This window comes from Panthera uncia, assembly GCF_023721935.1.
Source record: "Panthera uncia isolate 11264 chromosome A3 unlocalized genomic scaffold, Puncia_PCG_1.0 HiC_scaffold_11, whole genome shotgun sequence".
Lineage (NCBI taxonomy): Eukaryota > Metazoa > Chordata > Mammalia > Carnivora > Felidae > Panthera > Panthera uncia.
Genome location: NW_026057578.1, coordinates 38,109,057 through 38,126,855, shown reverse-complemented (window position 1 = coordinate 38,126,855; position 17,799 = coordinate 38,109,057). Strand labels below are relative to the sequence as shown.

At 38.9% G+C, this 17,799-nt stretch overlaps 1 protein-coding gene across 4 annotated transcripts in view; it reads left to right on the top strand.

The window, feature by feature from the left end:
- The window catches only part of TASP1 (taspase 1), a 309,206-nt gene that overhangs the window by 193,531 nt on the left and 97,876 nt on the right, over positions 1–17,799 (top strand). The gene's annotated exons all lie outside the window — the stretch shown is intronic.

The following is a 17,799-nucleotide window of genomic DNA, read 5'->3' as shown; positions in this document are numbered from 1 at the left end:
TATAACTTACAGAACCCAATTTTCATTTTTTCTCCTTTTCAATATGTTATGGACAAAAAGAATCAGTAGGTTACATTGCTTGTTTTTTCCTGCTATGTGCCTACTTTGATTTTTGGCCCTTTTCTCATTACAAGCTTTTAAATTTAACTTTTTTATTATTTTATTTTTCCTTAGAGTTCCTTGAGTTTGGCAGTCTACTTACTGCCCATTCTTCTCGAAGTTAAAGATGACTGATAAATCAGTTTGGCCTTTAAGTGCCATTGATAACATATGACTTCTAGCAGAGACACTTCTACAAAAATACAAATGAAGGAACGGAGTTAAAGTTTTTTGGTTACCTTTGCTTTCTTTCTAGCTGTTCTGTAATGATAGGATCTCACTCTCCAAAATGTTTTTAAAAATTTAAAAATTCATGGCTCTCACTTTTGCCTGTTGGCCAATCTTTAAGACATTTATCGTTTTCTTCTGCAGTTTCTTTTTTCATTTTATTTAGTAGGCATAGTGAAAGGTTATCCACAGCCCAAGGCTTCTAGGCATGTGTAGACTGTAAAAATCCACAGTTAAGTAGGGCAAGCTGAAATTCCACAACAAAGATGAAAAAAAAAAATTTAGGGCTTTATTTAGTAAAGAATGACAAGCTGAAAAATAGACCCAGCTCAGCACCCTATGGTTAGCAAATTAGAGCTCGGCTGAATTAGGGCAGGAAGGGAATTCCAGAGATGAACAAGGCCATGATGGACCCACAAAGGGAAGGAAGTTGGAGCAGTAGACCAGGGAAAGAATTTCAGAGGAAATGGTAGACCTCACTGTGCTTGGGATTCTCTGACAACTGTCCTCAGAGCACTGCAGTTGATCTTACATAATGATAAGGGGACATGTAAATTACCTGATTGAAATGACAAATCTAGGGTGCATGACTGCTTCCAAATATTCCAGTGTGGCACATGGGCTTCATGATGGAGAGCAGTGACCCAAATGCTGTCCTTAGCAGATACCTGCCATCATTCCCCAGTGCAATTTCTCCTTGTCCCACTTCTACTCTAAGCAGCATCTTCCACAGTATGGTGGCCAGGGGTATGGTCCTTTTGCCACCTCAGTGGACCTGGGCAAGAGAAGCTATCCATGGGGACATGGGGATGTCCCTGCACACTCACTAAATAACTCTTATCTGGACTACCATAGAAGTATCCTCAGCAATCTTCCTGCCTCTTCCCATGACAACTACCCTCAACCTAATCTGTTCTCCACATAGCAGCCTGTTCCAGTTTCTCATCTATTGTTTTTTTTTTTTAATGTTTATTTTTGAGAGAGACAGAGACAGAATGCGAGTGGGTTAGGGGCAGAGAGAGAGGGAGACACAGAATCCGAAGCAGGCTCCAGGCTCTGAGCTGTCAGCACAGAGCCCGACATGGGGCTTGAACTCACGAGCTGTGAGATCATGACCTGAGCTGAAGTCGGACACTCAACCAACTGAGCCACCCAGGCGCCCCTTGTCTATTGTTTTGATGGTCCTCCATTATAATGAGGTCCTCCGTTATAATGCACACGTTACCTCATGGATCTCTAATGCAATTCCTGCCTGTTCCCTCAGTCTCATCCCTGGTCATTCTCCTCCCTTGCTTATAATGCTGGCTTCTCTGGTCTTCTTTTTGTTTTTACAATTTCCCAGGTTGTTTCATACCTCAGGACCTTGGCATGTGCTATTTCCTGTCAGGAATGTTCCCCTTTCCAGTCTTTATCAGGTTCCTTTCTCCTCATCTTTTAGTCAAAATTAAAATACCACCTGCTCAGAGAGGCCTGTCTACCACCATTAGTCTCCTTCTTAGCCCCCCTGTTTGTTTCCTCTGTGGAACTGTCACAATTATAAATAATGTGTGTGTGTGTATTTGCTTGTTTGGTCATCTCCCCCATCAGAATATAACCTTCCTGTGTGCTAGGACCAAGTGTGCCTTGTTTACCAATGTAATCCAGCACTAAGAATTGGGTTGAATACATAATTAATAGGTACTCAATAGTCACAGAATAAATGAAGGAAAAGTAACAATAATATTCACACAATCTTCCAGGTTATGGGTTACCTTTTTGTTGTCCCCTCCCCTTTCAAGAATAGCTTTTGTATTTTCCTTAACCTAATTTATGTGTGTGACAGTTCAAGGAACAGAATGCCTCTCAACGCTCACTGTGGGAGTTCTAGGGTCTAGCCTTGTTCTTGCTTGACTTTTTGAAACAACTAAAAATATTGTTGGAACTCTGTTAGGATATTAAGTCGTTGGTTAACATGACCACTGTCATCACCTTGTGAAGCAGAAGATCTTGGAAGTGGTACTACCTTCCTGACTTTCTTGATTACTGATTGCTATATCTTATAGTTTAATCTCATTCTTCTCTCTTGCCACAAGATTCCAGTGGCTTCACTAAATATAGAATACGTGAAGATTTACATTCAAGTGAGATACAAAATCCCACATATTACTGCAAGGATACATTGTCTAATTGCAGTCTAGTTCTCTGTGTAAATGTCCTCCATTACTGGGTGCATTAATGGGTGTCTCACTGTTATGGGTTCAGAATATATTAATTCACTATACATGGATCCAGGACAGATTCATTTAAAGTTCATAGTGTAAACAGTGTAGTGTTTCTAGAACTAGAGTTGTAAGCTCAAGCACTGATAGAAAATTGCATTTATAATTTTCTAAGTAAATGCCCTCTCAATACAATAATAAATGTAAAAAATATTGAAGCATCCAGAAACTTACAGCAATCTCAATATCACCAATCACCATTTGCTAAGGAAAAACACTCCTGTATCTTCTCTGTCAGTACTTCACTTTAACACTTGTGGTCACCGAGTGTGTGTGTGTGTGTGTGTGTGTGTGTGTGTGTGGTAGTGGTGGTGGAGGGTGGAGTCCCACACTAAGCAATTTTCGGATTCTCTGATATCACTCAGTTGGGTGTCCTACAACTGAACTCACTTCTGAGACTATCTACTTGGACGTAGCATCAGATACCAAAGCTTAAGGGCTCAGAATCCCACAGGATTGCATTACCCCCACCCCCAACTCCAGATGCCAGTCACAAGCCCAGGTTGTCATCTGTGCTATGGATATAAATTGCACGTTCTCATGATACTCTCCTTGGGTTTAATTAATTTGCTAGAGTGGTTCACAGAACTCAGGAAAACAGTTTACTTACTAGACTACTGGTTTGTTAAAAAAAGGATGTAACTGAGAAAAGCCAGACAGATGAGATGCAAAAGGCAAGGTGTGTGGGAAGCAGCTGGGACCTGTTGTGCCTTCCTTGGACTTACTGTTCTCCCTTTTGTCAACACAAAATGAACAAACCTTTTAGAATTTATAAGAAAGAGGGGCACCTGGATGGCTTAGTTGGTTATGTGACCAACTCTTGATTTCAGCTCAGGTTATGATCTTATGGTTCGTGAGCTAAAGCCCTGCTTTGGGGTGAGGGGGCAAGTGGGTTCTGCACTGACACAGTGGAGCCTGCTTGGGATTCACTGTCTCCCTCTCTCTGTCCCTCCTCCACTCAAAAATTAGTAAGTAAACACTTAAAAAAAATAATGAACAATGACAGATGGGTATATAATGCTCTTAAATGTCTGATGTCCTTTGTGTATCTCTGTGCAGTAATTGGTGGAGATGTTGAAGGATTCCTTACCTCAATAGCCAGGGTTCCTTGTCTCACCACTCCGAAGAATGAAGAGATGGACACAGAGTAAAGGGAACAGCAGGCAAAAGTTTATCAGAGTAGAAGATCAGACAATAAGAACAGTATGGAAGCTTTCTTTACAGAGAGGGGGCATTCAAAAGTGAACTGTAGGTAAGGGACTTTTGTAGGATTTTGGTCAGCCTCTTTCCTTCCCCATTGTTCCTTCTCGGGTTCTACCCTTACTGGCTAGGTGACTCTAGCCATTCCTTTACAATTGGCTCGTTTCCATCCTATGAGGCGTGGTCTATGACCAAACCATTCCATGTGGGTCATACATTTTATGGTCTACTTATCTTTAGTCAGGTCTTTTGTTTGTCAAATTTCTGAGGGAAACCTGAGGGAAACTTGAGGGGGAGTAGGTCTGTTACATTTTTAAGGGGAACCTTCTGTCTGAGGGAGTTTGCTCCAGGTCAGATGTTCCCAGCATTGTTTTAAAACATGTGTTTTTTTCCCCACCAGGGACCTTAGGTCCTAACTTTTCCCTCTTTGCCTATTTTTATCCTACCTTTTCCTATTATAGAGACAGTCTGGTAAAATCCCAGATGTTTATCTGCATTATTTGATCACATTGATTTTGTTTACTAAGTTGAGATAAAAAAAAAAATACCAGCGTAGTCCTCCTGAAGCAAATGATGTTGCTCATGAACATTGGTCCCTTGGATAATATTGTAAATACCATAAGATAGTTCTTCCATTCTAACAGGAATGGAATCTAGGATTCAATGAGCAATAACTTTATCTACCCAGAAATTTTTTTATATTTCAAACACTTTAAAATTTTTCTAATATTTTCTTTTTTTTAAATTTGTTTTTGGAAGAAAGAGAGCTAGAGTACAGGAGAGGGAAGGGCAGAGAGAGAGGGAGACACAGAATCTGAAGCAGGTTCCAGGCTCTGAGCTGTCAGCACAGAGCCTGACACCGGGCTTAAACCCACAAACTGTGAGATTATGACCTGAGCCGAAGTCAGATACTTAACTGACTGAGCCACCCAGGCACTCCCCAGATACTTTTATATACTTAGGATTGATTAGTTGACTTAAATATTTGCCAATTCAGTGTTTTCACTTCACTCACAGACAACTTGCTGTTTTGCCTGTCTTAGAACTGAGGGGTTTAGTTTTGGTTTTGTCCTGTTTGTGTGAGTAGGCTGAGGGTTGCTGAGAATGATTTTCTTGATTTGGAAATATTACTGATGGTGACTATAGCCCGTAGTTAATCAGGTAAGATGGATCGGAAGAGAAAGAACTGATCATGAAGAAAAAAAATTGTTTTTTTCTCATACTAACATCTCAGAAGATATTCTATAAAGGTGTTTATTTGATCCTTTTAAACTAGGAAGAGGTAGGGGCACCTGGGTGGCTCAGTCGGTTAAGTGTCTGACTTCGGCTCAGGTCATGATCTCACAGCTCATGAGTTTGAGCCCCGCATCAGGCTTTGTGCTGACAGCTCAGCCTGGAGCCTGTTTCAGATTCTGTGTCTCCCTCTCTCTCTGCCTCTGCCCTGCTCGTGCTCTGCTTCTCTCTCTCTCTCTCAAAAATAAATAAATATTTAAAAAAGTTTTTTAAATAAAAAATAAACTAGGTGGAAGCATGCTTGCAAATTTTATTTTAGGGGTGCCATGTCACATTTCCTTGTCTAAAAATCCACATGGCTCCACCATTTGGAGGTGTCAAACATACAACTAACTCCACTTCTGGCTTTCCTTGGAAAAATTTACCAGGACAGCATAAATCTTAAGCAAAATCACAATTTTATTAAATTATATTCAATGAAAATTCCAGTGAGAGAGGTAAAAGTATAAGCAATATAAATTTTTTGTAATTTTTTAGATGTTTATTTGTTTTGAGAGAGAGCAAGTGCATGAGCAGGGGAGGGACAGAGAAAGAGAGGGAGAGAGAGAGAATCCCAAGCAGGTTCTGCACTGTTGGTGCAGAGCCCTATGCAGGGCTCTAACTCATGAAATGTGATATCATGACCTGAGCCTACACCAAGAGTTGGATGCTTAACCAAACGAGCTACCCAGGTTCCTGTAAGCAAGCTTATTATTAAGATGATATGGAGAAATCACATGAAAGTAAAAAAGAATATTTTGAAAATAATGACTAATCAGAGGAACCTGGCCCGGTCAGGTAGAATATACTATAAAGCTGTAATAATTAAAGCCATTTGGTATCTGTGTGGGAATAGTTTCATCAAAGGAACAGGATAATCTAGATATAGATGCAAGTATATATGGGAATATAATGTGTGATTAAAAATGCATTTCAAATCATTGGGTATGAGATGAATTTTCCATCAAATTTACATTGGGCAATTTGGTGATGGTTTAGGAAAAAAATAATAAAGCAGGATCTCCACTGCAGTCCTTACACCAAAATTAATTCCAGATGGACTGAAATTTTAAATGTAAAAACTGAATTATAAGAGTACTAATAGAAAACATGGACTTCTTATTTTCATAATTTTGGACTACAGAAAACACTCAACACAGAAGTTGTAAAAGGCAATGGTTGATAAATTTGACCACATAAGTATTAAAAACTTATCTATTACAAAAAAAGTCATAGACAAAATCAAAAGATATGTGACAAACTGAGGGAAAATATTTACAATACACATGACTAAGTACTTATTGCCTTAACATGTAAAGAGTTTAGGAAATTAGTAATAATAAAAAAAGAAAAACCTGTACAATAGAGAAATGGATAAAGGAAATTTTTGGTTTGGGATTATGTTTGACTGACATGATGGAAGGCCAACCGCAGGGCTTAACACAATGAGGGCTCATACTAGAAGTCTGAAAGCAGTCCAAAACTGGCACAGTGGCTTCATGGTACACCAGAGGCCTAGACTCTCTGTTTGGTAATCTCTCATGGGTGGCTCATTCTTCTTGGCCACAAGATAGCTGTTCCACCTCTAGGTGCTACATCAGAGACAAACGGAAGCAACTAATAAGATGCATCTGCTAGGTCATGATCTCACAGTTCACGAGTTCAAGCCCTGAGTTGGGCTCTGTACTGACAGCTCAGAACCTGGAGCCTGTTTCAGATTCTGTGTCTCCCTCTCTCTCTGCCCCTCCCCTGCTTGTGCTGTCTCTCTCTCTCTTTCTCTCTCTCTCTCTCTCTCTCTCTCTCTCTCTCAAAAATAAATAAACATTGAAAAAAAATTTAAAAACAAAGATGCATCTGCTAGAAACTCTGCCATTTCACCTGCTAGCTGCAAAGCAGTTTGGGACACATTTCTGCCCCAAACAAAACTAGAGGTTTGTCTGTAAGGAAGAAAGGGAGAATGGATAATGGGTAGGCAAAAAGTTGCATATAACAGAAATATGAAGGCACAGATAAATACAGATGGCTTGTAAGCCTACAGATATTTAACTTTATTCATAATTAAATAAATATAAATCAAGATACCAATGAGATACCATTTTTCATGTATCAGATTAATAATAATGAGTTTGGCAATACCCAGTTTTGGTAAGTTTATGGGGAAAAGGACACTGTCAAACACTGTTTCTTATGGGTGTAAGTCTTTTTAAAAGGCAGTTTGGAATCTGTAGCAAATAATTTAATGAGTATGCTGATTGATTCATCAACTCTACATTTACAAATGTATCCTATATATATATATTTATACATGTATGAATGGTAAATGTATACACATGTTCACTGTAGCATTACTTGTAATAGGAAAAAAAATAAAGCCAGAAACAACCTAAATGCCTATCCCCAGGGAACTAGTTAAAGAAGTGATGGTATATATGTCCAAGAGTGTATTTGTTGTTAAAAAGAATAGGCTAAGTTTGCGTGAGCCAATATGGAAGGATCTCTAAGTCATATTATTGAATTTAAAAGACCAGATACAGGGGCGCCTGGGTGGCTCAGTAGGTTGAGCATTCCACTCTTGATTTCAGCTCAGATCATGATCCCAGGGTCATGATATTGAGCCCCCCCATCGGGCTTCATGATGAGCATGGAACCTGCTTGAGATTCTCTCTCTCTGTCTTGCTTTCTACTCCCTGTCTCTCTTGTACTCTCTCTCTCTCTTTCTCTCAAATAAAAAAATAAAAACTAAATAAATAAAAATAAATAGAATGCCGGATACAGAGCAGTTTACATACCATAACCCACTGAGTGAAAACTTGAAAATGGATGTGTGTTAAGTATGGATAATTTCAGAAAGGATGTACATGGAACTCTTGATGGCACTCACCTCTGTGGAATGGGACTGCAGTAAGACAGATACTTCCATTGTATATTATGTTGTTCTATTACATGCTCTGCATGTGTGGGATTCTTAGTATGTTTTTAGGAGTATAGTAATGAATTAAAACTATGCCTTTAGTCGGGATAGTCAAGAGAGTTAACAACCAGTAGGGATACCAGCATTAATAATCAGCTGAATACTGGCCCTTGCTTATCTTGATTTAAAATGAGAAATACCATTCTTGGTTGTTAGGCATGATTATATATGGGGATGTATTTATTTACTGTGCTGGAAACGTTGTTGCTTCAGGGCCCCAATACCAGGATTGCTATTCTTTGTTGGATTTTTCTCCTCAAATGTCACCGTCAGAACAACTGTCCCTGACCATGCTGATTAAAATGCTCTCTTCCTTTTAACCCACCTTAGCACTGTATCTCCCTTATGTTGCTTGATTTCCCTTTCTAGCATTGATTATACTTATATATTGTCTGTCATATCATACGTGCCTCGGTATGTCCATTTGGGCTGCTAGAACAAAATGGGTAGATTTTATAAGCTAGATTGGGTAGCTTATAAACAACAGACACTGATTTCTCACAGTTCTGGAGGCTGGAAGTCCAAGCTCAGAGTGCTAGTATGGTCAAGTGAGGGCCTTCTTATGGACTGCAGACTTCTCACTATAACCTAACGTGGCAGATATGGTAAGGGAGCTTTCTTGGGCCTCTTTTATAAGGGCACTAATCACTTCCCAAAGACCTTATCTTCTAGCACCATCACATTGGGCATTTTCAACATATGAATTTGAAAGGGATACAAACATTCAGACCATAGCACTTGTGGACATATTTTGCCTTAATCACTGCATACTCAAGGGCCCAAGCAGTGCTTGACAGAGTTGATTCTTAAATGTTTTAAAGTGAATGTTTATGAAATATGAAGTATTTGTTGAATGAATGTTATATCTCTCAAATTCATGGCTTCTAGTCTAGTATTAATAAGTAAGTGTGAATCCACACCACCATACCCTATCTCCACTGAAGACAGCTTGCTCCGTCAGGACCCCCTATCTTCTGCCATTATCACAATTTTGGCCTCTTCTGCCTTGTGACATTCCTGGAGATGGAAGTTCTGGCAACTGTAACTGTGGGGGAAATGGGTTCTCTGCACAGCCAGCAGCTTGGGGTGACCTGGTAGAGTTGAGAGGGAGAGAATCTTCTTACTTGTTAAAATTAATATGGAATATGCCAGGACCAGGGCTGGAAAAATGGCCCATTTGGTTTCCCCTCCAGTGACTCTTCAGTTGTCTGTAGGCCACTCTCACTTGTTTTCTCTGTCAAGGATTCATGTTTCTCATCCATTCATTGTTGCATAAGGGTGAATTGGTGGAATCCTGGATACCTCCACTAGCAGGTAGAATACTGGGCTGGAATTTCAGGAAAAGAAAATACCTACTGATCCTTCTTAAATTGTTTTATGATTTTTTATGAAGTATAATTGACATAACATTAATTTTGAGTGTACAATGTAACGATTATATATACTGCAAAGCGATGAGTACATTAAGTTTAGTTAACATATGTCACCATACATAGTTACAATTTTTTTTTCTTTTAAGACCTACTCTTAGCAACTTTCAAATATACAGTACAATATTATTAGCTTTAGTCACCATGTTGTACATTACATTCCCATGACTTATTAATTTTATTACTATAAGTGTGATTTTTAAAACAAGTCAGCTGAATTGTTCTCTTCAGAACAGACTTTGTGTCAAACTTTATATATATATATATATATATATATATATATATATATATACATATATATATATATATATAAAGTTATATATATATATCTTGTCATTTTTGTAGCAGTATTAGGTGAATATATTCTGTGGATTGGTTAAACCAAAAAGCAGAAGCTTTAATGGACTCAGTTTGGTTTCTTACTTGTAATTTTTGTGGCAGAATCAGTAAATTTATCCACAGACTGTCTCTCTGATATGTTTAGGTTCTGATTATAGTTTGGAATTTTCTGTTCTGACACAAAAGTTAACTTTTTCTATCTTTCAAATTATGGTAGATAAGGGATTTCAAAAGGCCAATGACCACACTTAACTCTTCTCTTTACAGTTAAATTGGAGTCTTGAAAAGTATGTTTATCACCAGAAAACCACACATAATGAGGACACCCATGAGCTGTGGTAGAGATGGGTTCTTGAGAATAGGTATAGTCCTCAGGGTTTGTAGTGAGAGGATCTGGGTCAGTGGTTAGTATCCTGATCCCCACTTCCTCTTCATGTTTCTGAAAGCCTGTCATTTACCTCTGTGCATCAGCTTCTTTCTTTTTTGACTGCGTTTTCTCATGTCAGATGAATGTAGTAATACTCCTTACATTAGGATTTTTGTAGGAGCAGGAAATGATAGAATACAGTTAATATACATCTAATGGGATGATGGTGGTGGTCTCACAGATTTCTTTTCAAGGGCATCACATAGTGGCACTTCATTAATGGAGCTAATGCTTCTGAACATGGTTGTTGGCTCCTCTCATTATGTTATGTGGTCTTCATGTCATTCTGCTTACTCTTCACATCCAGAAAAGATAAGTTAACTAACTCAAGTGCATCTTTAGGAAAAAAAGATTCTTCTTCCAAGAAATAGAAACTGTTACCCTGCTTCTGTTTTTAAAGAATATTTATAATAATCTCTCTAATTCTTTTGGAGTTACAGGTATGTGTTTCCAGTAGGGTACATTCATTATTCCTCTGCCCTCCGTTTTCTTGCTCATCTGACCTTCAAACCATCTTTGTGTCTCTCTGTATATTTCCTTTTCTCAATAGATGTGTAATTCCTTCAAGAGAAAATGGCGTTCAAATGATTTGGCATATAGATGTTAAAAATAAGAAAACAATGTGTAGAAATGTATTTGAAAGACAGACGTTCTTTGTTAAATGTAATGGGAAGGTGAAACACTAGCAACTGCCTTCTGGCTATAGAATCACTCTCTCGATAAGTTCTCACATGTTGAAGAGGAAGCATTGTATCAGGTTTTGCAAAAGAAGCTTTAATATTTTGTCTTGTTGGCATCAGATAGTGGCTGATTGCTGCTGTGGGTAGACATGAATCTCTAGAACTGAAAATACTCCCGCCTATTACAACTGGTAGAAGATATCAGAGATTGTTACTCTAGTCTCCCAATATTTCCGATGAACCAAGAAAGCAAGGTAAAGTGGGTTGTCTGAGTTCAAGTAGAGCATACCAAATCTGGGATCCTGATTTCCTGGTTCTGTAGCCCATTTGAGTTTTCTGGACATTTTTGGATTTGTCTGTCCATCCATGAGTCCACTCCACTGGCCTCTTGGTCATAGTTGATTGTTCTAGGCTTCACTGACTAAAGCTAGGCCAATCAGGTTATTTCATTTTCCTAAATCCAATTGATGGCCCCTGAGAATGTTAAAACTGAAAAAGAGGGCACCTGGGTGGCTCAGCCAGTTAGGCATCTTGATTCTTGATTTTGGCTCAGGTCATGATTTCATGGTCCATGAGGTTGAGCCCCGCATCGGGCTTAGTGCAGAATGTGGAGCCTGCTTAGGATTCTTTCTATCTCCCCCTCTCTCTGTTCCCCTCCCCAACTTGTGCACACATATGCTGTCTCTAAAAATAAATAAACTTTAAAAAAAATTTAAAAACTGAAAATGAGAAATAGTTTCTGGTGGTGCAAGTTCAGGAATACAGTTCTGGAACTATCAATGGGCATTGCTATCCATAGAGAGCTATTTCCAGCTGTTACTGAAACCTGTCACATCCCTACCATTGGATTTTATGAGCCACCAAATTCTCCTTTGTACTGAAGATCATTCTGATTAGGATTTGATACTAGCAATCCAAATAATATGGGTTAATATTCACATTGACTTCTGTAATACTTATAGTGATTTTCTTTTCAAATTCTTCATCCTTAAAGATCATGGCACAAATTTAGTATGTAGGTGTCTCATTTGTTTACAGTATGGATTTATGATTTAAATGAATATTCAGATTATACACATTTGATCACAATAACTATTTTTTTTACTATCTGTAATTATAAGTTTATTCCATAACAGTTTTAGACTTGGGTATTTAAGGAATCTGTTTGGGATATTTTGTTAGGGTGAATGAAGCTTAATTTTTATTATTTCATTATTAATTTTCTTTAGATATTTTATGCAGCTTCTTGCACATGTATTAATAGAGCTTTGGATTGTCTTAGTTCATTAATTTTTTCCCTATTTGGGTATGAAAAGCACAGTGCCCAACATGTTACTCCATGTTAATGTTTCTTTTTTTTACTGGGAAGAATAAGGAATAGTGTTTCCTTATATTCAGAGACTGTTTAACATTTAGGAAAACCGATACCCTATCACAACCACTGAATGTCAGTTGAACACTATTTCTGGCTATTGTGGAAGGTTAGCCAAGTAGTTACAGTAATAGATCTTGTTCAACATGACAATTTTTGAGAACCAGCAAAATGCTGAAGTGTCTTCCCACCATCAGTATTACTACCACCAGATGTTTAAATAACACTTCAGAGGTTACAGAGCTTATATATATAATTCAATCCTTACAACAGCCAGAAAGGTGTCTTTTAATATCTATAGTTTATAATTTAAGAAACTGAACCATAGTTGCTACCCTAAGACTCAAAACAAGGCCTTGTGTCTGAGTCAGCATTTTTTTAACATCACAGTGATAATGTGAAATCTGAGTACTTTTCATGAAAAATTTGAAATCTTCAAATATACTTTAATCATTGTTTCATCAAATTATTGAATGAATGCATACTGAGAGTGAGGAGCCCTGATGTAGCTTCCATGGCGCCCTGGGGGCCCACTCTCCTTTCATTGCATTAACATCCTGTCTTGCCATCCTCAATGTCACACTTCAGTGGTGTAAGCAGGAGTGTGTGGGGGTGTGTGTGTGTGTGGGGGGGAGGTATGTTGAGGAGGTTGGGGATAGGAGAAGGCAGTGAATAAGTGGAAGAATTTCATTAGTCACCAAAGGTGCTTTAAAGGTGAATCAGATATCCTCACCCCAGAGAACTGTGTCTATGTATGAAACGCACTGGAAGGATAAATTCCAGTTCATGGGGAGATAGGGATCCAGGAAGAATAGTTCACAGGGGGAGGTCTTGGGGAAGTGGGATACGGGAAGAGAGGAAGGCTTGCCTAGCTAAGGCATTTGTATACCATTCTGTGGGCACTTGGGGTCTATTGAAAGTGTTTGAATGGTTTAATGATATAATCATAGCTAGGCTGCTTATTTCTTATTAAACTTTGATGTCTCTGTTTTCCATGTCCCCATATTTAGTCTATGAACAGCCCTTCTGGTTTTACTTGCAGAATATATCCCAGAGCCAGCTTCTACTGACAGTCTCTGTTGCCATCAGGCTCACCTAAGCCACTGTCATCTGTCAGTTGGGCTGCCATTGCAGCTTCTTTTTTTTTTTTTTTTTTTTAATTTTTTTTTTCAATGTTTTTTATTTTTTATTTATTTTTGGGACAGAGAGAGACGAAGCATGAACGGGGGAGGGGCAGAGAGAGAGGGAGACACAGAATCGGAAACAGGCTCCAGGCTCCGAGCCATCAGCCCAGAGCCCGACGCGGGGCTCGAACTCACGGACCGCGAGATCGTGACCTGGCTGAAGTCGGACGCTTAACCGACTGCGCCACCCAGGCGCCCCAGCCATTGCAGCTTCTTTAGTGACTTGCTGCTTCCATGCTTGCCCTGCCAATCCATTCCATACTACAAAGTAGCCTTTTGCAAGTGCAAACAAAAACTATCATTGTCCTGGTTAAAGATTTCATCATCTTTTCATCACACTTGAAGTAAAATTCAGACTCCTTGCTGTACCCATAAGGCCTTCTGTAACCCTATGTGACCTGGCCTTGCCTCCCTCTGAATTCCTGCCTCCCTCTGAATTCATGTTCTGCACTCTCTTCCCTCTCCCTCAGTCAACTCTTACCACCCTACTCCCTTTGTATTTCCTGAACATCCAGGTTCCTTCTCACCTTAGGGTCTTTGCATTTGCTTGTTCATCTGCCTGGAATGTTCTTTCCTCAGGTCTTCACATGGTTATTAGCTCCTTACCAAAAGAGGCCTTTCCTGACCCTTGATGTAAAATAGCCCCTGCTTGAGTCACACCTTCTGTCATTTACCAGGATTCATTTTCTCCACAGCGCCTATCACTAATTGGATGAATTTCTTTATTGACTTGTAAGTTTACTTGTCCCCTAACCCGTTCAACTATATTTAAGAAAGGACTTCATTTTTTCCATTGTTACATCCCAGTGCCTTGAAGAGTCCTGGCATATAGTACATATTTATTGAATCAATTAATTTAGGGATTTGAATGACTGGAGTAGGGAGCCTACTGCAGTGTTTTCAGTACAGTGAGGGTACATTGAGGGTTTGTCAGTGGGAATGAAGAGGCAGAGCTCAGTACACGTGGAATCATAGGGAACTGTTGGGATTTGACTTGGTTTCATGTTTTGAGTCATTGAAGAGGGAAAAGGTAGAGAGTTTTGAGCTTGGATGAGATATTAGAAACCTAGGAGAAGCTCCTGGATTTGGTGGGGAAGAGAACTGTTCTAGAGGTGTCAAGAGTTTGGATGCTGATGGGGTGGAAGTTTTTAGCAGCAGTTGGAATGTGACTTTATCCAGAGTTTCCCATTCCCTAAGAGGTATTGCTGCCAAGCAGTCGAGGACCATGGGCTCAGAGACATGAGGGAAAGCCACATTCTCTGTTCAATTGTGGCATGGCTGTGACAAGTCATTGAACCTCTCTGAACCTTAGGTTCTTCATCTATAACATGATAAAAATACCTCATGGCATAGTGGTGTTGGGGAAGAGAAATTTTACTCTATGTTTCAAAAGTTTCTTCCAGCTGGTCTAAGATTAAATTGACATGAAATCAATTTACAGAAGAAAATTAAATTTAATTTTATACATTGAGAAACCCCTTATACATGAGAGATTCAAAGACAGAAAGGTAAAATGAGGTATTTATGCCATGCTGAGCTAAGGAATGGTATAGGGGCCAGCAGCTTCAAAGGGGAGGGGGGCAATAAGAAGAACAAATGTTTGGTAGTTAGATATTTGCTATGCCATACAAATGGGTTACTCAGATAAAATTTATCCCTGGTGATAACTCTAATTCTGAGAAAGACCCCCAATTTAGATTCTAGGTAAAGGAGGGTCTCAATTGCCTTCAGCTCAAAATAGCCTACATGCCAAAATGACACATTTTGGGAAGATTTGCTCTGAACCCTCTCAGTGGTTCTGAAAATTCAACTATAGAACATGAAAGCATGGAACCAAGCCCTGATGCAGAGTAGTTTCTCAATGACTGTGAATTTCCTGTCTCCTTCCCCCTTCTTTAAGAGGCTAAGGATTAAAAAATTTACTCCAGTTCCACAGTTTAAATTTGTGTTGTTTTTCTTTGCAAGGCAAAACAAATAAGTGGTTTAAAAAGGCAAACAATACCCCCAGACTTAAAATGAAAATGAATGGTTCCCTGTTCCAACTCCAATTCCCTGCCCCCCAGTTTCCTCTCCCCTCGGGCTACTACTACTTTTAACTCTTGTAGCTATTTCTTTTAGAACTTAAATCTGTAATTCAAAATAACACACTTGTACTACCATTCCTTCAGTTTTCAATTTTAGATATTATTTAGATATCAAGATATCTTCATATTCATACGAGGGAAGGCAAAGATTTAATTCCCTTATATTTCCAAGCCCAAACCTACACATACTACATCCATCACTCCTCTAAATGTATTATGTTCCCCTGCCTTTTTTTTTTTTTATCTCATCAGTATTGTGAGTTTATATTTTTGACTCTAGCTATTGACATCTGAACTATGTAGTATACTGTGATTCTGTTTCCTTTCTTATACAAATTCTTATTTTTTTCTGCATTAATATTTGCCTCATTATTTTTTAGGTTTCTTTTTGTTTGCTTTTTGATACTGATCACTGGTTGATTGTCAAATTTCCCTCAAAATCTGAAACATTTCCTCCCAATAATTTCAAACTCAACATGTATTCTATAAGTTTGATTTATTTTCCCCTTGGAAATCTCTTTCCAGCCTTCTCTGGCTTTCTGCTCCAATTTGGACTGTTGACTCTCTAAGCCTGCTGCCTCACTGTGTGTCATCTAGAAATCTTTTTGTATTCTGTTGTTTTGGATCCCCTATTTCCAGATCTTGTTTTCTTTCTCATTTTGTACCTTATTACTTCATTTTGCCAAGGCACATTCATCCTACAGCTTTCTGAGAAAGTATGTGGGAGGTGAATTCTTTCAGACTTTGTAGAGCTTTATTCTGTTTTCATACTTGATTGACATTTTGGCCTAGTATAGAATTCTAGGTTGGAAATAATTTTCCTTCAGCATGTTGAAGATGGTGCCTTCCTTCTAACCTTGTAGTTTCCATTGTTATGTTGAGAAATCTGGTGCCATTATGATCCCCTTGCTTTCTGTGTGTGTGTGTGTGTGTGTGTGTGTGTGTGTGTGTGTGTGTGTTTTCACATGGAAGTTTTTGGACTTTTCTTTATTTCTTCAATATTTTGATATGTCACAGTGATATATATCTGTGGCACTTTTATTTATTTATTTATTTTCATGAGTTGTGCTGGCAGGTTGATGAGCCTTTTCAAACACTCACCTTTCAATTCCTGGAAATGTTTTTGAATTACTTCTTTGAAGTGTTATTTCTTCTATTCTCTCTTTTTGAAACTCCTATTATTCAGATATTGGACCTTCTGGCCTGTTCTGATTTTTTTTCCTCCCATTTTCCATCTCTTTACTTTTCTTTTGCTCAATGCATTGGCCTACGTTTTCTTTGTTTTCTTTTTTGTTTTGGTCTCTGTCTTTTCTAGAGGTCACACTGAAACAACTAGTGAACCTAGGTTGTCTATACTATTGAGCAGTTATATACCAAGAAGCTGAACTGGAAACCTTCTGAATGAGCCACATTTGTCATCTGGAAGCCCTTAACATAAGGCAGTTTTTGTTTAGGGTCTCTCAAGTAGTTCTTTATCCTCGAGATGGTTGCGTGGCTGGAAGGGAATTATCCAGTCACGTGCTTGGAGTGTATCAGTTTGACTTCTTGTATCCTGGGAGCCTGTGGGTAAAGGAGCTAGTTATTTCACTGTTTAGCATAAAGACTTCCACTTCGACGTCCTGTGTTCATTGTGGACACTCCCTCCTGCCTTGTGCTGAGTCTGATGACCCCACGACTCAAGTCCCTCTGGTTTATCCTCTCTAGAGAGTAAATATCCTGGCATCTCCTACGTAAGGAAGAAGTAACTTCTTGTCTAGGCAGGAATCGGGCTGATCTATCAGGGGTTGGCAAGCTATTTCTGTTAAGGGCCAGAAAGTAAAGATTTTAGACTTTTGGGACTATATCATGGTCTCTATCACATATTCTTCTGCTTCTCCTTCTTTTTAAAAAAATAATCCTTTAAGGCATAAAATAAACATTCTTAGCTTGTGGACAGTACAAAAACAAGTTGCAGACCAGACAAGTCATAGCTTACTGATGCCTGGTGTAGAGGGTCCTTTTGGACACTCTGAATCAACCATCTTCATTTCAGCCCCACCTTGCATCCCTGTCTTCAGAGGAACTTGAAGTTTCTAATTTCTGATTCTTTGTGGGTTTTATGACAAAACTGGGTGATTTTTTATAGGTGCTTCCCCCCCCCCCCCCCCCCGGTTTTAACCATGTTCCCCATTAAAGCTTAGGTTTCAGCTTCTGCAGGTCCACTAGGTGAGCAAGTAATGTCTATCTTCTTTTCATTTTCTAAAACATGAGTTTTT